Source organism: Tachyglossus aculeatus, chromosome 14, assembly GCF_015852505.1.
Source record: "Tachyglossus aculeatus isolate mTacAcu1 chromosome 14, mTacAcu1.pri, whole genome shotgun sequence".
In the NCBI taxonomy this organism is placed as follows: domain Eukaryota; kingdom Metazoa; phylum Chordata; class Mammalia; order Monotremata; family Tachyglossidae; genus Tachyglossus; species Tachyglossus aculeatus.
In genome coordinates, this window is record NC_052079.1 from 12268434 (window position 1) to 12291571 (window position 23138).

At 44.1% G+C, this 23138-nt stretch overlaps 1 protein-coding gene across 1 annotated transcript in view; it reads left to right on the plus strand.

Moving 5' to 3' along the window:
- Positions 1-22853, plus strand: part of NUBPL (nucleotide binding protein like) — a 204509-nt gene extending 181656 nt beyond the window's left edge. Inside the window, exon 13 of the mRNA XM_038756820.1 lies at positions 22801-22853. The gene's annotated coding sequence lies outside the window, so the exon portion shown is untranslated. The remainder of the gene's footprint in view (positions 1-22800) is intronic.
- The last annotated feature ends 285 nt before the right edge of the window (positions 22854-23138 follow it).

Genomic DNA, 23138 nt, shown 5'->3' on the forward strand with positions numbered 1-23138 from the left:
GAAATGGCAAGATGAGACAGCCTGGCAGTCTCACTGATGGAATCATCCCAAAGGCTGAAACTTGGTCGGTCTCTTCAGGCCAGGAAATGCTGGATAGACCCATACAGGCTTCTCTCTAGAGAAGCAGTGTGGCATAGTGGATAGAGCATAGGCCTGCAAGTCAAAAGGACCTGGGTTCTAATCCTGCCTCCACCACTCATCTGCTTTGTGACTTTGGGCAAGTCAATTCACTTCTCTTTGCCTCAGTTACCTCATCTGTAAAATGGGGATTAAGACTGTGACACCGCCCCACCCCCGCCAATGTGCGACATGGATTAGCTTGATCTACCTCAGTATTTAGTATAGTTTCTGGTATACTGTAAGAGTTTAACAAATACCACTGAAAAAAAAGGGTGAAACCAAACTTGGAAGGATATACAGAGAAGAGGTGACCAAGAGCAGATTGGAAATGTGATCATGTATGAAAATTTATGAGAAAGAAGACTGGATTATCCATTGCCCAGTTTCCACCACCCTCACCTAGCTTGGTCTCAATCCTGTTTTGGACAATCAAATGGATTAATGTTCTCAATTCCCAACCCAATTCCAAAATCTCTCTAGTGAGAGGGTAGAGCTCATTTTCCAGTCAAACCAAAATCCATCCCCTCTCCCAGTGGGGAAGAAGGGAAAGTCTCAATGTGGACAGAAGCTGTCGCCAAAAAGTCTAACCAAGTGTTTTTTTCTGATTTGGGCCAGCTATACATTATCTTGCTGTCTCCGCTCCTTCTCATAATTTGTGAGGGTTTGCCAGAGATTATTATCGTGCTGTTCCTTATTGGAGCTGGTGTGAGCCCGCTTTTGGGTAGGGACTGTCTCTAGATGTTGCCAACTTGTACTTCCCAAGCGCTTAGTGCAGTGCTCTGCACACAGTAAGGGCTCAATAAATATGGTTGAATGAATGAATGAGTGCTAGTTTATCAAAATGTCAGCAGAAAGACCAACAGTCAAACACATTTCTGCACTGGGGTAAAGCTGCAGTCGGCCAGGAAAGTCGCTGGGATCCAGCAAAGGCCTGACTGCAGCTTTATTCCATAATTATAGCTTAAGAGGTGTGCAGGGATTCACTCCAATAGGCTGCCTTGTTGAATTTCTCAGGCCTGACAATTGGGAATTTTCTTTATGGAGTGAACATTCATCTCTGGGAAACCCCAGAACTTCTGATCCATTTTGGTGGTTGACATATATCTTCCCTCAACCAGGCCTGACTTTAGAAGGTCCCCGCTGGGTAGCATGCTGTAGGAATATGTAGGACCCCCCGAATATGCTGCCACTTAGGACATACAAGATGGCCACCACAAATACATACACTGCAAGTACTTGTACATATTTTACTATTCTATTCATTTTGTTAATGATGTGCATCTAGCTTTACTTCTATTTGTTCTGACGACTTGACACCTGTCCATGTGTTTTGTTTTGTTGTCTGTCTCCCCCTGCTAGACTGTGAGCCCATTGTTGGATAGGGACCGTCTCTATATGTTGCCAACTTGTACTTCCCAAGTGCTTAGTACAGTGGTCGGCACACAGTAAGTGCTCAATAAATATGATTGAATGAATGAATGAAAGTACGCAGCATCGCCACCAACACCCTCTGTAATCTGTCATTTTCCCTATTACGGCTTCCAATGTTTCCCCACCCACCCCTAACAACCCTCAGCTAACACTTCCCTGAGCGGCCCCCAAAATCTTCGAAAAGGCTTTGCTACTTGCTTTCAATTTGAACAGACCAAGTTTGAGTATTTAAATAACAACTCTCACCAACCTCAGTTAAGGGCTTACACTCATTACACCCTCAGGAGAGGCATGTGACTTTCAGGGGAAGAGGGGAGACTAATGGTTCAGATAGAAAAGGCCCCAGATGCATCTATTTTCCATGCTGGCTAAAGGAATCTTCTTCATGCTCAGTGGAAACATTTTCTAAACTGAGACAGATATTCTGCTCACTTTAGCCAAGTCTCTGTCGGCCACAGGGATCCGTCTCTCTGCCTCACAGCTGGCTTGCTCAGAACCTGGAAGAAGTCCTAGCAGGAGATCATCAATCGTATTTATTGAGCGCTTACTGTGTGCAGAGCACTGTACTAAGCGCTTGGGAAGTACAAATTGGCAACATATAGAGACAGTCCCTACCCAACAGTGGGCTCACCAGCTTTACCACTGGCCTGCTCTGTGAACGTGGCCATATCCCTTAACTTCTCTGGCCTCTTCCTTCGTCTGTAAAACAGGGATAAGATACCTGCTCTCATGTTAGATTGTGAGCCCCATGCAGGGCAATATGACCTGATTATCTTGGTTTCTAGCCCAGCATTTAGCACAGTGCTTGATACATGTTAAGTGCTTAATAAGAGTGAATAATTAATCATTATGGCCCTTGTTAAACATTTCCTATGTGCTAAGCACTGTTCTAATTGCTGGGGTAGATACAAGTTAGGTTGGAGACAGTCTCTGTCCCACATGGGGCTCACGGTCTTAATCCCCATTTTAGAGATGAGGTAATCGAAGGCCAGTGAAGTGACTTGCCCAAGGTCCCAGCAGACAAATAGCAGAGCTGGGATTAGAACCTAGGTCCTTCTGATTCCCAAGCCCGTGCCCTTTTCACTAGGCCACACCACTTCCTAACAGCCCTCAAAACATAGAAAGCTTTCTTGAAAGGGGAAAGTGTCAGGTAATGGATATGATGATGATGGTATTAAGCGCTTACTATGTGCAAAGCACTGTTTTAAGTGCTGGGGGGATACAAGGTGATCAGGTTATCCCACGCGGGGCTCACAATCCTAATCCCCATTTTACAGATGAGGAAACTGAGGCCCAGTGACTTTGCCACTTTGCCTAAGTGGCGGAGCTGGGATTAGAACCCATGACTCCCAAGCCCGGGCTCTTTGCACTGAGCCACGCTGCTTCTCTGGGCCACAGTCTTACTGTCCAATTTTATAGCTGGACCAAGGGAATGGAAATGAAGCGAGGTGACCTAGTTCTAAAGAGAGACTCTAGAGGAGACTGAGAAAAGGATTTTGGGGGCCTCTGTCCACAGGCCCAGCATGAGTGGAGTAAACATGTCCCTCAAGCCTTCTAGGAGACAGGATGAGCCTACACTTCCCGTCTGGTGTTTCATACTCTCTCTGCATGGGCCGGCTGCCAAGCGTTTCAGCTTTAAAACACTCTCGGCGGGAGCAGAGGTGTTGCTGTGTGGCTACTGATACTGTCTTCAAGAGCCAAGCAAACAAGCAGGGATAAAAGAAGGAAAAGAAGTCATTACCAAGCTTTCTCCTGGCGAGAAAGAAAAGTAAACAATGAAGTATTGCTCTCTCTGGGCTGCTTATGAAGGAGAGGCTCTCCCTCACTCTGCGGGAGAAGGCCTCTATCCTTCTTCTCAGCAAAGTGAAGGGTTAATCTGGGGCCTGGTGGGGAAGGGCAGCTCTTTCATTCGCTAGCGCTAAGATCTTTGGACTGTGGGAATTAGATGAGTAACGTGACAAAAAGGAAGGCAACTCAGTGTGTCTGTTTGGCTTGACAATAGGTTGGGTTGACCCATCAGGGTGTCTCCTTAATGAGGCTCCTAAGCTTAAAGAAGTTTGTCACAACAAGAGTCGCTTCCAGGTTCCTGAGCTGCTAAATTCCTGAGGCCCAGTTGGAAACCTCCAAATATTCCCAGGGAGACAGCGTTGTCTATTGGAGAGAGCTTGGGGAGCGGAGACAGGAGACCCAGGTTCTTGCCCCAGATCTACCACTGGCCTGCTGTGTGATTTGGGGCAAGTGGCTCAGCCTTTCTGGGCCTTATTTCCCTCATCTGTAAAATGGCTGCTCTCCCTGCCTCTTATGTTGTAGGCCCCGTATGGAACAGGACTGGTGTCCTGACCCTCTTGTACATACTCCAGTGCTTTGACACATAATAAGTGCTTAATACGTCTTGTGAATTACTGTAAATATTCACTGAGGGAAACTATCATCTGTGAGGTTGAAGGAATCCTGCATCTTTGATTAATTTTTAGATTCTAGTTAAAGTTAATTTGGAGTTGGGATGCCGAGCCCCAAGCATAAAGTCCTTTCACCTCTGCAAATGAGAGGTGGGCTTAACAAAACCTTGGGTCTTTACATTTAGAATTGGACAAAATGCCACACTTAAGAAATTTAAAATCAAAATCTGCCCCAAGGCCACTGGTCCCAATTAAGAGTACAGTCATTTGAGGTCTGATAGCTGATAATTGGCAGTATTTGCTAATTAATGTTACAATGGTGGAAATTGACTGGGGTGCATGCTACAGCACAAGTTTCATTCCTTTTTACACAAGAAGAATAATGTCTCAATCCCCATTCCCTTATCATCCAGAGCCCCGGAATTCACATTAATCGTCAGTATTGTGTTTGGGGAGTAGATGCATTAAAAACCTTTCTTCATTTTCCAAGATGATCTTCCTTGAGCGGGCTGGAAGGCAACCCTCCAGAGAAAAATAAGTGATCATGTTTAGAGGAACATCCCATTGACTGACTAATTGGACGGGTATGGAAAACAATCCCACAGGAAACATCCTAGAGCTCCACGACTTTACAGTCAATACCCTCCTTAGTCAGAGCAAACAATTCTCTTATTGGCATATAAATCCACTGAAATATAAAGTGCCAGCTGCCAAACTTTCTAATCCTACCAGAGGTCCGAGTGTAACCGGTGCCAGATTTTTAAGAAAACGATAGAATGATTCTTTCAGAACTTGCGGGCCGATAAATAAGACTCTGATCACAAAACTGAACACTGCCTTTTGATGAGCCGCCACCATCCTTAGGCAAACAAAGAAGAACGAGGCAACCGAAGCATTCTTGGAGATCGGGAGCAGGTTTGTCATTTTCCTCTTCAGTTTTCACGCTTGAAGCTCAGCCCTGCATGCAGCATTGGTGGTACTACAAGGCACGTCTGGGAGCATCAGGGGACTGTATCTAATCTGATCATCTTGTATCTACCCCAGTGCTTAATGTGCTCGGCATATAGTAAGCTCCTAATCATTCTTATCAGCCTGCATTGCCACCGACTGGAGAGACCGCCTGTCCTCTGATCTGTGAGAAGGGGCTGTGGGAGAGATCATTCCTCTCCCCGATACCTGGAAGGCGAGGGTGGTGGTATGTCCACCATCCTGAGTGGCCAAGGTGGCTATCGGGCCAGTTTTATCCAGCCAGGAGTGGACCAGCCGATGCGATCTCACCAAAACCGTGAGACATTTTGGGGCCCGTGACCTATTTCAGAAGGGATGCAATACAATGTTCATGATTGTATAAATCTGCCTTCGGCTAAATGTAACACAAATTCCTACTGGAGTCATCCTCTGTCCCAGTGACCTGTGCTGGGGCATCTTCTCAGTTCTGACATTTGCAATCAGCATCGTCATTGGTGAAATCATTTTTTTCTGAGTATCCACGCTGCTCAGAATTTGATCTAGCGTCTGTGAAAATTCAGCCTAACCATAGAAACAAACCCTGTCCATAAAGACTCTCAATCGGAGGGGAAATAAGTGTAGTCACAATGAGCTAATCAACCATATTGGCACCTCATTTCAATAATTCAGCCTCCATATTAAACAAGGCAATTATGGCGAGAGCCCTCAGCGCAGCTGAAGGAACCCTCTCCCTAGTCCTTCTCCACAGACTGGGAAATTGTCCATTCTTCTAGCGTTCTATAGTCTGTGAGGGCCACAGCTGTCACTTAACTACTCTCCACTCCCCTATTATTCTTCTTCTCCTTATCAACTTCCAAACCACCGTTCACAATTATGTTTAAACACTAATCCTCTGTAAATTAATTTAACCTTGTTTTTTGATTGGTCCTTCCATTCCCCAGCTATCACCAGTTGTAATAGTGTTCTCTCACCTGCTTGATAATAGTAATTGTAGTTTGTTAAGTGTGTACTCCACCAGTGGTATTTAATAAATGATAGTATTTGTTAAACACTATTTGCCAGGCACTGTACTGAATGCTGGGGTAGACACAGTAAATCAGGTTGGACACAATACCTGTCCCACTGGGTCTCACAGCAGCGTGGCTCGGTGGAAGGAGCTCGGGCTTGCGAGTCAGAGGTCATGGGTTCTAATCCCGGCTCTGCCACTTAGCTGTGTAACTTTGGGCAAGTCACTTCACTTCTCTGTGCCTCCATTTCCTCATCTGTAAAATGGGGATTAAGACGGTGAGCCCCACGTGGGACAACCTTGATTACCTTGTATCCCCCCCAGTGCTTAGAAAAGTGTTTGGCACATAGTAAACGCTTAACAAATACCAACATTTTTAAGCCCCATTTTAAAGGTGAGGAAACGGAGGCACGGAGAAATAAAGTGACTTGCCCAAGGTCACACAGCAGACAAGTGGCGAAGCTGGGAATAGAGTTTACGCCTGTTATGTTACAGTGCCAATAATGTAATAAGTGCTGGGATAGATACAGGAAAAGCAGGTTGGATTCAGTCCCGGTCCTCCGTGGTACTCACAGCCTAAGAGGGAGGAAGAATACGTATTGAATCCCCATTTCACAAATGAGGAATCTGAGGTAGAGAGAAGTTAACTGACTTGCCCGAGGTCACATAATAGGCAAGTAGAAGAGCCGGCATTAGAGCTTATGCCTGCTTCTACTTTTCACAAATTATTTGTGCCTGCTTATCTTCCCCCTTTAGATCATAAGGTCCTGAGGGCAGGGATCATATTTTCTACTTTTAGTTTACTCACCCGGGTGCTTGGTACAGTGCTCTATGTACAGTAGATGCTCAACCAAAACAAGTGATTGGTTGACTGTGGAGAAGTAGGGCTTGAGGATCACAATGGTGGGGGGAAGGGAGGTTATATTTTGAAGAGGTGAAGCGGTGTGGCCTAGTGGAGATAGCACAGGCTTGAGAGCCAGAGGATCTGGGTTCTAATCCTGCTCTGCAGTGTGACCTTGGGTAAGTCACTTAACTTCTCTGTCGTTCAGTTACCTCATCTACAAAGTAGAGTTAAGACTATAAGCCCCATGTAGGACATGGACTCTGTCCAACCTGACTATCTTGTATCTGCCCCAGCGCTCAACAGTGCCTGGCACTTAGGAAGCGCTTAACAAATACCATAAAAAATGACTCGAGGTGATTGGACAGAGCCTTAGAGCACCAAGTCGGTCAGCCCAGAGATATATTACACCCACTGTCCTCTCCCGGTTTGACTCAAGTTTTATTCAGTCAGGGCAATAAGCCCAAAGGTACAGCCTGAGAGGCATCACTGGGCTTGGTAAAGTGCTCTGAGCACGGTAAGCACTCAATAAATACCAATGATTGGGCAGAGTACAATGTGGATGAGGGCAAAAGCCATTTATACCATCCATGTAGTATTCTGGCAGGTCCAATCATTTTTGTAAACAATTTGGGAAAGTGGTCAAATTCCTTGACAGTCCAGGATGGCTGCAAGCTGCACCTTTTTCAGTTGATTTACAATGGGAAAGAGAATTATGATAAACTATTTCTGAGGAGAAGTTGAGGTTATTGCTAAGCAGGATCTCCCAGAATCACCATCAGAAATACTAATTGAACACCTGCTCTGTCCAGAACAATGTACTAAGCTCCCCTGTAGGTATAGAACCTTGTACTAGATGCTTGGAAGAAGTAATTCAGTCTCTGCTCCTGAGGAGTGTTTAGTCTAATGCATCTCAGCTCCAGTACTGAACAGGTCTTTTGAGTGGAGAAGGGATTAATATTGTGTCGAGGAGGGGCCTGGGTTGGGGATGGAGTAAAAACCTTTACCTTTCCTCTTAAAACCTCAAGAGGACATCTTCCGTCTCTGTGGATTGATTAGTTTGCGTGAACATAATTCTTGTTTTCTTGGAGCTCAGGGCGAGTTGTGAAAAAGCACCTATCCCGTAAGCGTAAACCAGAAATACCAGTACCCCACGGTGTGGGATCAGTTTGATATAACCTCTCAAGTTGTTGAAGAAAAATTTGTAATGTCCACAAAAAGTTTTAGCAAAAATGCTTGTCTTCTAAAAATGTGGTGTTTCCCAGTAAATACCACTTAGTTTACAATACAAGTGACTATACTCTGTAGCAACATTAAACTTTGTATCTTTCTTGGATGCTGCAAAATCATGAACTGGGGAAGTCAAAATCAATTTATGTTCTTGCCAAGATGGAGCTACAGGAATAGCTAGCGGCCAAATAGCAGAGGAATATCCAGGCTTCTGGAACATGCAAGCTAATCTCTGGGCTCTTCTCCGGATAACTGCAGTACAGTATATCTGTTTTGGATGCTTGTGAGTGCATCAGGTCTACCTACTTTTTTGTTTCTCAGACTTAATGGATGCTTTTGGCATCACTATGGTTTGAAAAATTCCCCACACCTGAAGAGCTATTTGAAGGTTCTCTGTAAACTGGCTGAAATATAAAATGAAAGTCTCTGAACTTTAATGCAAATCATCCAGTTAACCTCGATACATAATTGAATAAATCTTTATTTGGGTTCTTGGATTTTACATTTTCCTTAAAATATTTCTTGTTTTTAGCATCTCTCCTTAGAGCCAATTTACCTACCGTTGGGTGTTTGGAAAAACAAATAAGTGTCTTTAGGGCTGATGGTACTAGGAGTTATAAGTACAGGAAACCAGAATGCAATTTCCCAGAGAATCAGGATGTCCACTTTACAATTTCAGTGTTTTTTTCTAAATCACAGTAATTCGTTCAAGTTAACATTGTAAGGTAACCTTGAATGTCTACCCTATTGGGATCTCTTTTCAGGGATAATTTTTAACTTGTTGCAGTGCTCTGTGTCTAATTCTTTGCCTTTTGTTTCTTCTCAAATTACCATCCAGAAACCTTTATCTGATAAAAGTGTGTAATTCCTATTGATGCCACTGGAGATTACCCAGATCTCAGGAGGTGAAGAAACAGTGTCATTTCCATAATTTCAATGCTGCATATTGAAATGACCTGAAATTGGAGGCTCTTAATCCTCCCCTGTTTGGAAATCTAGCCCCAGGATCAGGCAGTGAAGATTTAGCCTCAGGTTTGGCAGCCATCAAGCCCCAGGATCCATGGGGATCCAGCCTTAGGATCCATGGAGATCTAGCCTCAGGATCTCTGGAGACCTAGCCCCAGAAATGGTTGTTTTTTCTTTCTCCCCCAAAGTTTAGTGTCAGTGTTGACATTCCTGCAGCTAGCAAGAATGCAGACTCGACTCATTAAGTTTCACTTCTGAAATTCCCAAGACTGTATCAGATCCTTATCTTTAAAAAACGCTCAAGTCAAGTATTTTGGCACGTTTCTACAAAGTAGAAGTAGAGTTGAATTTCTAGGAGGGGAAAAGGGCACAACTAAACAGGAAAGGGAAAGGGCAGCATGAGCAGAGACACGGTATTGTTTTCTGGCAGATCGTGGTTTTCAGCTAATCCATCTGCCTCCAGGGGATGGAGAGTGATGGAATAAATAATTGCCACCCCTAATGGTATCTTGGAGGTGCTGTGTAAGATCTTAGGAAACATCCAGAGTAGCGATCTCCCTCTACCCCCTAAATTTTCTTCTGTAAAATGGAAAAAGCTAACTCCCTAGCTCCAGAGTGTCAAAGCCAGTTTGCTTTTATCCAGCCCCTCCTTTCTCCTTCCCCTGTCTGTTTCCCAGCTCCTTGGTCATCCTCTAAACTAGACAAGGGGAGTCAAAGCATCTGAAACTCAAGCCAGATCATTTTCCTTCTTGGAAACTCTTACCAAAGGCTTGCAAAAGATGCGGTTGCGTCTACTAGATAAGTGAAGGTTTGGGGTTGTTTGACAAGTCTAATGATCTGTGTTAACTCTGGCCTTCATTACTGTGATGAAGTCCCCTATCACAAATGGTGTACGAACCTCTGTTCAGTCACAGAGGTTAGGAGAAACGGAACCTGGAGGAAGGAATTCATTATAGTGTCGTAGATTCACATATCAACACTGTGTTCTTCCATGTTCTTCCTTTAACCAACTTGCTCATTGCACTCCATGCCCCAGCTGGATCAAGTTGGTTCGTGGGGTGCTGAGAAGCGCATGGAATGATTCTATGTGAAAAACCCATTTATGGCCAAAATAACTGTAGCATAATTTGTTCATTCATTCAGTTGTATTTATTGAGTGCTTACTGTGTCCAGAGCACTGTACTAAGCACTTGGAAGAGTACAATATAACAATAAACAGACACATCCTTGCCCACCACGAGCTTCCAGTCTAGAGGGGGAGACAGACATTAATATGAATACATAAATGGCAGATATGTACATAAGTGCCCTGGGGCTGGGAGAGGGGATGAACAAAGGGAGCAAGACAGGGCAACACAGAAGGGAGTGGGAGAAAAGGAAAGGGGGGATTAGACAGAGAAGGCCTCTTGGAGATGTGCCTCCAGTAAGGCTTTGAAGGGAAAGGGGGGTGAGGGGCAGACTAATGACGCTGATGCTGTGCCATAATCTCAAAGACAAACAGTTGGCAATCATGATAGCTGCCTTGATAGCCACCACGGGCTTCACTGTCCACCTCAGGCAGCTGTTTTCAGGATTCCTGTTGAGTCTGTCCACCACACAGGTTGTCATAGAAACCTTCTCCACAGATGGCATAGCCCCAACAGGCATTCCCATTCCAGTAGTAGTAGTATTTATTGAGCACTCGCCGTGTGCAGAGCTGTGTACTAAGAGCTTGGAAAGAGTATACAGGTGAGAATTAGACATATGTCCCTTGAGGGCTCACAATCTATGAATATAGCTTTGGTTGGAGGTGGGGAGAACTGGAGACAGACCTATCGGGAGCACTGACAGCTAGGAATTCAGGAACATTATTAAACCCATATCATATAACTACTTTAGCTAAGGGAAGCCCCTCTCTCTCAGTTTTCCCATCTGTAAAGCAAAGATCATAATACCGCCAAAGGTGGTCTGAAGCAACTTTTACTAGGGTTAGCTGGGAGCTGGTGGAGAGCTCAGAAAAGCTGGATAAATAGGAACTGATGAGAAAAAAGACTCATGGCGGCCACAAAAGACATTGAATAGAAAATCTCCCTCACTGTTCAGTACAATTTAGTATGAAAGACATGGTGAAATCAGCTGCCCGCCTGGGACTTCTTGGCAATTCCAATTAAACTTTTAATTGGTATTGGTATTTTTCTGATCCTTGACAATCAATACGAATAATAGATGCAAAAGGAATGCTGCAGGCAGCATTTTGAGCTCCCGGAAAGGTTTTGGCAGAAGAGCGGCCTGGAGTTCTGTCCCTGGCAGAGAGATGCGGCTTTCATAGATTCTATTTCAGGACCTGACTTTGACCCAATTAGACAAGCCAATTAAACGGACAGTGTCTAATTGACCATTTTCATGGGACTGCTAATTGCCCATCGGTTAGGTGCTTTGAGATCTTCTGACAAGAGGAACTGCAGAAACCCAAAATATTAATTGCCTCTGTACCATGTAGTTTAGCAAATATATGTGAAGCTCTTAGATCCTCTGAAAAAAGGGCCCTCCAAAGAGATAATTAGGTATCTAGACCTGGCATCAACACCATCCCCTAATTCTGAAGTGAGGAAAACTGAGGTGTTATCCTTCTATTCTACTCCACTGTGTGACTTAGAACAGTGCTTTGCACGTAGTAAGCGCTTAATAAATGCCATCATTATAACAAGCAAATGTAGGTAATTGGAAATGACTCGTCACGGATCAAGATGGGTTATGTTTTTAGTGGAATGTATCATTTATATTAGGGAAGCGGGGTTGGGGGTGTAGCCCTGAGGTTCTGGACATATTGTTGGCATTCAGAGGACTTTGCAGGCTGCCCATTTTTTGACCACCTCCCCACGACCCCAAAGTTAGCAAACACACGCTGCTCGCTGTCTCACTGACATGAATGACACATACTTAAACACAATGCAACCCGCAGTGCAGACTGTTGCATTGCATATTAACCAGATGCAGTTTCCTCCTGAACCACACAATTCAGTGTTTGGAAATACCCTAACCACCTGATTTTGAGATGATTAGAGGGGCACTAAGCTGTTACCAAAATGGACTAGCACCAAGTAGCCAGCATTGTGCTGCTCGTAAATTACCGTGCTGTAGGCTATTTTCTCAATAGGCCATATCCTGTATATGATTTGTTGATTCACACCAGCGATGTGTAATCTATTTCTGAGAGATTTTTGGGTCTTTTGTGGTTTTGAATAATGTTTTAATTGTGATACTTCTAACATACTTTGTGTGGGGATGTAACTCTAGAACCTCCACTAAGTCAGTGTGAAGGAAAAGAAGCTGCTGATTCAAAAGGACTGGAAGGCCAAAATCCTGGAATTTTCCTCAGTATCTTCCAAATACTACTGCAGGGAAATGCTGATGGGGCACTTTGCAGTAAAAAGCAAAATGAAAATCCAGTTCTATCTTAACCCATAGAATATGCCCTGGGCTTGTCAGATTAACTCACCAAAGTGCTGTTGAGGTCACTGGCCCTTCTCCAGCAAGTAAGCCAATTGCTTCTATTATCTCCTTGGTCTTGGGTGGTAGCTGAGCATTTTGTGGTTTGAAATGTTGAGGTAAAGAGGAACTGTGAATAAACATGATAATGCAATCGTGGAGATCACGAAATCCCCGACTCCAGAGACCTTTAAGAATTGTGAGAAAAGCAAACATCAGGCTGTGATGCTTTAGGGACAGTTCAGCCCTGTTGAGGTCCCTTGCAGACCCCTGCTTCCTTGGTTCGCTTTTCTGGCGGGTCTCCCGGTAGAAATGTCTTGTTGGTTCTGAGGGTGCAGCTGGTCTGAAAGGGTCTCGCCAGACATTAGCGGAGTTGAGGTCTGCTCTGGAGATTCTGAAGAATCTGAAACTAACGGGGACCCCTTGAACTACGGGGTGGTCTTAGAAAATCTGGCCAAATCCAGTGATTTTTTAATACTTAGGGCTCTCCAAGACTTTGGATTCCCCAAAAGCATTCCAGAATTTGGGATTCCTTGAGTTGTGAAATGTGTTACTGGCTGTTTTGGTTTTTAGGAGGAACTGTGTCAAGGCAAATGATACGGGGCCAATCTGTTAAAATGACATTCGGAATAAATGCGTATGTATGGTGGGGGGGGGGGTGGGGGTGCTTGGGTATGTGCTCTTTGAAAAGGGATTAAAATTGAGGCAGATTAGTAAAATGTTAGGGTTCCAGATTAGCATAGAAATTAATTTCTGAGTTAACAGGATGCCTTGTTATACATAATTGCTTACCGTGATTATGTGAAGCAGAAATTAATTTCGGAACTCAATTTTGGATCCTGTAGAATGCAGCACGGCTCCTCTAGCCTGGTGTTTTGGATGTGTGCAGCAGGCCAGCCGGTGGAAGTCAGGCTTTGTGAGGAGGAAAGTGCGTTGCTTACCCCCCGCCCACCCATTTTCAATGTTCATTTCAGTCCAGCCTATTGAATAAGAAGTTGCCATTGCTCTCCAGGTGTCTCATACACCCTCTCATATTTGTTTTAGAACTACCACCCCCACTCAATCAATCAATCAATCGTATTTATTGAGCGCTTACTGTGTGCAGAGCACTGTACTAAGCACTTGGGAAGTACAAGTTGGCAACATATAGATACAGTCCCTACCGAACAGTGGGCTCACAGTCTCCTGCACAGTAGATACCAATAATAATAATAATGATAATGATGATGGCTTTTGTTAAGCGCTTACTATGTGCCAAGCACTGTTCTAAGTGCTGGATGGAGCTCCTCTCTATGCAGACGTGCTTGGAGAATAGATGGTGGGATGACTCTGAATCAGCACAACTCTTCCTCAGTTGTCTAGAACACAGACTTCAAAAAATCCTGTTTGTATCACTTGATAACCCAGCCTGGCTGAAGGCTCAAGGAGACAGACTCATTCTGTCAGTCAGTCAATCATATTTATTGAGAGCTTACTTTCATTCATTCAATCATATTGAGCGTTTACTGTGTGCAGAGCACTGTACTAAGCGCTTGGGAAGGACATGCTGGCGACATATAGAGACGGTCCCTACCCGACAATGGGCTCACAGTCTAGAAGGGGGAGACAGACGACAAAACAAAACATGTGGACAGGTGTCAAGTCATCAGAACAAAGCTAAATGCACATCATTAACAAAATAAATAGAATAGTAAATATGTACAAGTAAAATAGAGTAATAAATATATACAGGTGCTGTGGGGAGGGGAAGGAGGTAGGGCGGGGAGATGGGGAGGAGGAGAGGAAAAAGGGGGCTCAATCTGGGAAGGTCTCTTGGAGGAGGTGAGCTCTCAGCAGGGCTTTGAAGGGAGGAAGAGAGTTAGCTTGGCGGATGCGTGGAGGGATGTCAAATAAGTTGTCAGGGTGAGTTTCTTGAGAAACTTCATTCGAAGAGGCCTTGTAAAAGGATGTTTGAGGTCTACGTTGTTTCACATGGAAAGAGAAGATGGAGTCAAGGACTGACTGGAAATGAGCCAAGCAGAGAAGGGAGGTATATAATTAGTAGGAAGAACGTGGGCCTGGCATTCTAATACCGGCTCCACCACATTCCAGCACTTAGAACAGTGCTTTGCACATAGTAAGCGGTTAACAAATATCATCATCATCATCATTATTATTATTATTATTATTATTATTGTTGTTATGCTGGCTAGGTGACCTTGGGCAAGTCACTCAACTTCTCTGTGCTTCAGGTTCCTCAACTGTAAAATGGAGATGAAATACCCGTTCTCCCTCCTACTTAGAGTGGGAGCCCTAGGTGGGACAGGGGCAGTGTCCGGCCTGATTATCTAGAATCCACCCCAGCGCAGTGCGTGACACAGAGTAAGCAGTTAGGTACTGTAATCATATTAATATACCCTATGTATAATAGGCATATCACAGAGTGTATTTGGTAGAAGCAGCGTGGGTCAGTGGAAAGAGCCCGGGCTTTGGAGTCAGAGGTCAGGAGTTCAAATCCCGGCTCCGCTAACTGTCAGCTGTGTGATTTGGGGAGGTCACTTAACTTCTCTGTGCCTCAGTTACCTCAACTGTAAAATGGGGATGAAGACTGTGAGCCCCCCGTGGGACAACCTGATCACCTTGTATCCCCCCCCCAGCGCTTAGAACAGTGCTTTGCACATAGTAAGCGCTTAATAAATACCATTTAAAAAAAAAATCCCAGCTCCGCCAACTGTCAGCTGTGTGACTTTGGGCAAGTCACTTAACTTCTCTGTGCCTCAGTTACCTCATCTGTAATATGGGGATGAAGACTGTGAGCCCCCCGTGGGACAACCTGATCCCCTTGTAACCTCCCCAGCGCTTAGAACAGTTCAGAGCACTGTACTTAGTGCTTGGGAGAGTACAATCTGAGTTAGTAGGCCGTTTCCTTCCCCCATTGAGCTTACAGCTAGAGGGGGAGACAGATATTAACGTAAATAAATATATTCAATTACGGCTATGTATATAAGTGCTATGGGGCCGAGGGAGGGGTGAATAAAGGGTGCAAACCCTAGTGCAAGGGCAACACAGAAAGGAATGGGAGAAAATGAAATGAGGGCTTAGTCAAGGAAGGCCTCTTGGAGGAGATGTGTTTTTAATATGGCTTCCCTTCCTCATCTGCTCACTCACTGTATCTTGAATCTGCCTCGGAGCTCAATATAGTGTATTGAGCATAGTAAGCATTCAAAAATGTCATTATTGTTATTATTATTGTTGTTGTTGTGGCTGTTGTTGTTGTCATTGTTGTTATTATTCCACCCTGGCCCCCTACAACACAGTCTCCTCAGACAATTTCATTCTGGTAGTGAGCCAGAGGAGAAAGGAGAAGAGAAGCAGGCCTCGGGGAGAACCCATCATCCATTCCCAAGGTGCAGGTCACAGATGTGACCCATAATTACTCACCTGTGGTTTCTCTGGCTAGTGGAAAAAGCCCGGGCTTCGGAGTCAGAGGTTGTGGGTTGTAATCCCGGCTCTGTCACTTATCAGTTGTGCGACTTTGGGCAAGTCATCTCACTTCTCTGTGCCTCAGTTCCCTCATTTGTAAAATGGGGATTAAGTTTGCGAGCCCCACATGGGACAATCTGATTACCGTGTATTTACCCCAGTGCTTAGAACAGTGCTTGGTGCATAGTAAGCGCTTAACAAATACCATTATTATTATTATTATTATTATTATTGTGCCAGGTTGACGTTGAACTCATGTGATTGTGAGTTTGTGAGCCCACTGTCCGGTTAAATCACTGACTTTTGATCTTGGGTACTATGCAAGATTCAATCCTTCATAGGTACTCACTCTTTTATGGCTACCCCTTGTCAGTATTGCCTGCCTTTGGTTAGCTGGGGAAAATTGGGCTCCAATAAAAGCTCATTCAGCATTTATTGGTTTATTTAAAATAATGTGACTCTTCTTCCTGTATGACTTGAAGCCCTATTGTACTTTAATAAAACATTGCCTCTGAACCAACTAATGGCACAATTTTGATTTGTAGCTAATTTTCTGCCACTAGAATATATCTTTTTGAAGATTATAAAAGTCCAGCCCGAAAAAGAAATAATCAGGCTATATGATGATGACAAATTTCACGAGTCATAATAAAGTAGCTTGCAAATAAGGAAACTACAAATAAGTATAGAAAAAGCATTCTAAGAACAAAAATCCTGAGATTTGAAAAAGAAAGCACTGAAAAGGGACCAAATTGAGGTTCTAACCATTAAATTTGAAATATGAAAGCTTTTTAGTGGAAAAATTGGATAATGGTATTTTTGAAATGCTCTACAACGGTGATGTTTTGGGACTTTTGTGATTTATATACTCTTGAACTCCTGAAAACAGCCATTTAAAGGACAATGCAGTATAATTAAAAATATCTGGAATTATGGCAGAATTGCAAAAAAAACCCCTGAAATATTGGGATATTGTGATTATTTCAATCAATCAATCATCAATCGTACTTATTGAGCTCTCACTGTGTGCAGAGCACTGTACTAAGCGCTTGGGAAGTACAAGTTGGCAACATATAGAGACAGTCCCTACCCAACAGTGGGTTCACAGTCTAAAAGGGGGAGACAGAGAACAAAACCAAACATACTAACAAAATAAAATAAATAGAATAGATATGTACAAGCAAAATAAATAAATAAATAAATAGAGTAATAAATATGTACAAACATATATACATATATACAGGTGCTGTGGGGAAGGGAAGGAGGTAAGATGGGGCGATGGAGAGGGGGACGAGGGGGTTGCAGAGTCAGGATCAGAACCCATGACCTATGACTCCCAAGCCCTGGCTCTTGCCACTAGGCCAAGCTGCTTCTACCAACTCTGCTATCCCCCTCCATCCCCCTCATCTTACCTCCACATAGTATAATCTGGAATGCAATTGACTTAATATTCATCATTAATTAGGAAAGTTGTAATTCTGGAGAAGAAAGTAATCTACAGTGATTAAATATTTCATTGATTTAGTCATCCCTATGAAGGATTAAATTTGGGGGAGTCTTCACACACACACAAACCACCCCCATCAATGACCAGGGGTCAAATCCTTGGCTGGAGGGGCATTTGTGGCCCACAGGGAAGCCGGGATGGGGACAGGGTCTAGCCTACCTCCATGCCAGATAACTATGATTGAAATTCTCAACTGACCAAACACAACTGATTGGACTCCTCAGCCAACGTATATATGTGTGTTGCGGAGAGCGGGGCGGTGGGAAGGGATTCAAATCTCTCTTCTCCGTATAGGGGCCTTTCTGCTTCCTGCTAGGAGAATGAGGAAGGCCTTCTTGGAGATCTCAAGGATGCCACCATGGTTCTCCCTGTCTCGCCCCATTCCCTCCATGATTACAACAGACCCCTGGGCAACGTCGAATGAAGCGAGTCAATGTGGGTTGCTGTACTGGTTGGGAAAGATTTCCAGCCCACATGTCCAGCACTCTCTAGGGCAGGAGGCTATCGACAGCTCCAGAACCTCTGGTGTCGGGGAAGATAGTCGTAGAGATGCTGACGATGTGAGGATCAGAGGGTGGGTCCACCTCTGTGGGTCAGAGGGCAGATCCGGGGAAGTTTGCTGTGAATTCGGGCAGGCTGGGTTTGACATGGGTGGCCAGGCGGGACGGAGTCTAACAAGACCGAGGGTGTTGGGGAATTGAGAAAAGGAGGGAGCCGGAGGAGGGCTTAATTGAGTTGGAAAGGGCTGGGCTCAAAGTGGAGGGTGCTGACAGAGAGGAGTGGCAGAGCTCAATGTTTTCTAATTCTCTTTGGTTTGTATTTCCTAATGGGCTGGACCTCGAGCTCCGTCAGTCTGACATCATCTCCCATCCTCAACACCCCCTCACTCTGAAGATAATCAATCAATCAATCAATCGTATTTATTGAGCGCTCACTGTGTGCAGAGCACTGTACTAAGCGCTTGGGAAATACAAGTTGGCAACATATAGAGACAGTCCCTACCCAACAGTGGGCTCACAGTCTCCTCGGAGAGAAAAAAAAATACACAAAGGGAACAAACATTAAAAACTCTGAAATATTACCAGGCTAAACCCCATGTAACTACACACACAGAAAGTCCTTTAAACTGTAGTCATTTAGACATTCTCCCCTCATGGACGAAAATGCAGAATGGCCTAACACTATAAGCCAGCCCACTCAGATTTTCATTCGAAACTTGATCCGCCAGGGAATCCAAGATTGACAGCCCAGTCAGGTGCTACTAAAGCTGTGCCCTAGTACTAATAAAGCAGTGGTTGGTCGGCTGGTTGGTCTGCAAAGCTCATCTTGGGCTCTGTTCCCAGCTCGTCCAGTGTTACATTAAACAAGTTTCTGAAAATGCAATAGTGAAGAAAGACAGGTAGTTTCATTTGGTAGGGTTTATGGAAACAGAAATATCACAGAGCTGGAAAGGCTCCTGTCCTTTGGAACTGGCCTAGCCAGAAACAGCTGAGAATCTTTTCAGTGAGAATCTATTCTGAGCATTTCTGGCGACAGTGATTCCACAGATCCCCTCTGAGACCCACCCAGTGTTTATCAACCCTCTGTATTTCTTGCGTCTAGCCTAAATTTATCTTACTGTAATTAAAATCCATTTCTTCTCATTCAAACCCGGGGGAAATAGAGAAGACCTGATCCCCATTCTCCATCTGCTGAACTGAAAGGGGGCATATTAATCCCGAATAAATGCTCTAAAGACATAGCGAAACATTCTCAAACAGTGACAGAGCAGGGGACCTTAGGGGAAGCAGCGTGGCAAGGGCCTGACAGTCAGAAGGACCTGGGTTCTGATCCTAACTCCTCCACTTGTCTGCTTGTGACCTTGGACAAGTCATTTCACTTCTCTGTGCCTCAATTACCTCATCTGAAAAATGGGGATCAAGACTGTGAGCCCCTTGTTGGACAGGGACTGTGTGCAACTTGATTAGCTTGAAACCACCCCAGCGCTTAATACAGGGCCTGACGCATAGTAAGCACTTAACAAATGCCATTAAAAAAAAAGGTAGTTAACAAATGCCATTTTTTTTTTTAAAAAAAAAGGGAGGCCACTGCAGCAAGCAGAATATCCTGGAAAGCAACAATCAGAGGAAGGGTTGTTCTCCTCGAGACAAGACTTTGCAAAGATCGGGCTATTACGAGGCCGACTTGAAAAAGGAGACAATCCCTGCGTGAGTCAAATATCTTAGTGCAGTGAGGATTTAACTTTATGAGCATACAGGGAAAAAGGAAATGTCAACCTTATCAGCCACACCCACGTATGTGGTTAGGACCTCGACATCAGTAAGGTCTTCTAAGGTCCTCTTCAAACACCTAGTACAGCTATATAAATGCATCTTCAATCGATCAGTCATTGGTATTTATTGAGCACTTACAGTGTGCAGAGCAATATACTAAGCGCTTGGGAAAGCACACTGTAATAGAGTTGGTAGACATGACCCCTGCCCACAGAGAGCTTACGGTCTGCAAGAAGAGCCTTACAGCCTACAGGAGGAAATATCTTTCATCTAATAGCCTTCAGCTCTTAGGAGAAGCTTATCCAGAGATCCCTTCTGCAGGATAAATATTCATTCATTCATTCATTCATTCATTAAATTGTATTTATTTAGTACTTACTGTGTGCAGAGCACTGCACTAAGTGCTTGGGAAAGTACAATACAATAGTAAACAGTGACATTCCTTGCCCACGGCAAGCTCACAGTCTAGCGTGAGGGAGACAGACATCAATACAAGTGAGTAAAGTTACAAGATACGTACAGAAGTGCTTTTGGGCTGGGACGGGGGGGATTTAATCTTTATGGAGTTAAGCGTCCCTGCCTTCCTGCTTTCAGTGGGTGAATGTGCAGGTAATAGAAAAAGGGAAAATCACGCTTATAAAATATTCAGCCATTGGTCAGTAAAAAGTTAGAGTTTGGGAAAATGCACAGAGGGATCCCCAGATTAAACATACCTTCGTTACCTTTTAAAGAACTAAGTGAACATTTCCAGTCAGAATTTCTTTAGTGTCCTGCCTACTAATGTATTCTTTGGGGTCTGTTCTCTTCCTGATGTATATGCCTCTTTCCCATTAACTTTAATGAATTAGTTATACTTGCACATCAAAGGAGGCTGACCCCGTTTGTGCAGAACTGCCATTTGCCACATATCCCAGGAAACAAGATGTCACAGAAGTAATCTGCTACATCAGATATAATCAAGTTCTTCCTTAAAATGTCCTCTCCTGAACAAAACCCTTCCCCTTAAATTCTTTTGGCATTTGGTGTGCTTGTTTTCGAAAGGCAAAATGAATTCTTGTGTTTATAAGGGAGGCCAAGGCATTGCGTTAAAACAATGAATGTATAATGTTCAGAAAAATCTGGACTTGGCTTACATCCATCTGAGGAGTCGTGTCTATTACTTCAGAATTTGGCAAAGTCTCAGCCTGGAGTGTTCACGGGTCTGCCGAACTGCTGAGTTGATGTAGATTCGGACTTTTGCATTATTTGGGAAATAAGGGTTTGGTGTCCTTCTCGTCCCGAAAAACGTTCCTTTATCCCCTTTCCTTGGACAGTCCAGCTCAACTTTCTGACACACTGCATAGCAAAGGAGCAGCACAGGGGAAGGGAAGTCTTTGAAAAACTGCTCTTGGCCAAGAACGCTGATTTGGGGTTATTTGCTTTTTTGCCATGCTCACCGACATTCAGGTGATAATTGTCAAATGTTAGATAAATCCAGACTTCCTTTGGCTCAGCATTATTGGTGTTGCCTAGTAGCATTCTTCTAATTTAATTGGGTTCAAGCTGCAACAATATCTGGTAACTTTAAGGCTGAAGAAGTAAGAAGGAGAGAGAGGAATGAGCCACCACATAATTCCAGAGTCCTTCAGCTTTTCAAACTTGAGTCAGCGCATAGCGGGAAATACCGTTGTTGCATAAGTAATTTAACCTCCATTTGGTGGATTGGTTCGATTAGGATTAACTGCCAGCTCTTATTGGGCACCTCCAACAGAAGTTGGGCTTTTTAAAATCCTCTCCTCCCCTGGGTTAGTTCAAAAAGGCAAAATGTAGATGATGAAGAGAAAATAACAGGAATAGACAGAATTCTTTGCTGTTCACTAAGAGGGTAATATCCTCTCCTATCTCTGGGCATGATTGGTAGAAGAGAGGCTCAGACTGACTCTGTTCGGTCAAGATTCACTATGGGGATGAGATGAAGCTGGAAGATCCTCCATCAATATGACGCTTGTGATTTGGGCCCATTTCCCTACTGAGCTCGTTCAGTTAGTTAATGAAGATATAAAAAGTGTGTAGGGCAAGTGGGTGGTAATAAATTGTTCACCCTGGCTGGACAGATGACAGATGTGAGCGCAGAATGATGCATAAGCAGTATGTTTTCATCCAACTCTCTATTAATCGTGTCTATTAATTCTATTGCTCTCTCCCAAGCTCTTAGAACACGGCCCCGCACAGAGTAAGTGCTCAACAAATGCTATGGATTGGTTGATCCTCAATGCTTTTACTTAAGAAAAAAACTTTGACTAAGATCCCCTATTAGACTCTAAACTCCTTGGGTGTAGGGACCGAATCTGTGGTTCAGAGTAAATCCCTGGCACCTAATAAAGATTGCGTTCCATGTTGGTCAACAAATCAATGTCCCGTCATGATGCTGGTGTAGAGGAGGAAGCATATGACCCTCTACATTTTGGTGACTTGCAGATTCAACAAAACCATTTCATCACCCTGTGTTCCTTTTCAAAGCAATTTCATAAAGTAGCTCCAGGATCTGATTTTTAGTAGATTCAAAAGTGGCAGTTAGACTCAGCAATATTCAGTTGAATATAAATCGAAGATGGGAATCAAAACCAATGAAAGAGTGAGGAGGCAGGAGGACTAGGCTTTGGGGAATACACACAATTTAACAATGAGAAGAGGAGGAGTCAGCCAAGGATTTCAGGAGAAGATGGATCATAGGAGGCCCAAGAAAAAAGCAGTTGCAACAGAATGAAGAGAGAAAATCCAGGTGTGTCAAGGAGGGAGATGAGAGAAAATAGAGACAACAGATGCATGTAGCACACTTAAACATGAAGGAGAATGGAAGAGGAGGTGAGGTCGAAAAAAGTTTTTTTTTTTCAAAAAGAGTGAGACAAGCAAGTTAAAGACCAGCGAAAAGAAGCCAAAGTAGGAGAGGTTGGAATACGTGAAAGGGGAAAAGAGTGGAAGCAAGGCTATCCCTGTGGTGAGTGGCGTGGGGTAGGTCTGAGGTACAGAAGGGAGATCTTGAGAGTCAGCTAGAAAGGAGGAAGGTGTGGATGTAAAGGGGAAGAGAATACAAAGGATGTCATCTGGGGGAATTTGTACCTAATGGGAACTTCTCTGCCTCTTTCCAGGCTGCTGAAGGAGAGTGTGGAGTCACCAGCATCAAGGGGCATATGGAAAAGGAATTTGGTAAAGCCTATCTGAAAATAGGGTGCAGAACACTACAGGCTTCCGGAGCCTGCAGTACTGCTGTGCTCATCCTGCGTCAATCAATCAATCATTGAGATTTCTCGAATGCTTACTGTGTGCAGAGCTCTGTACTAAGCAATTGGAAGAGTATGTATAGCAGAGTTGGTAGACACGTTCCCGGCCCGCAACAAGCTTACAGTCTAGAGGGAATCTACTCAGAAAGAGCACGATGAGCCCAGAAGGCCAAATGGTTTTAGCCAGGACCCTGGGCTGAGACTCG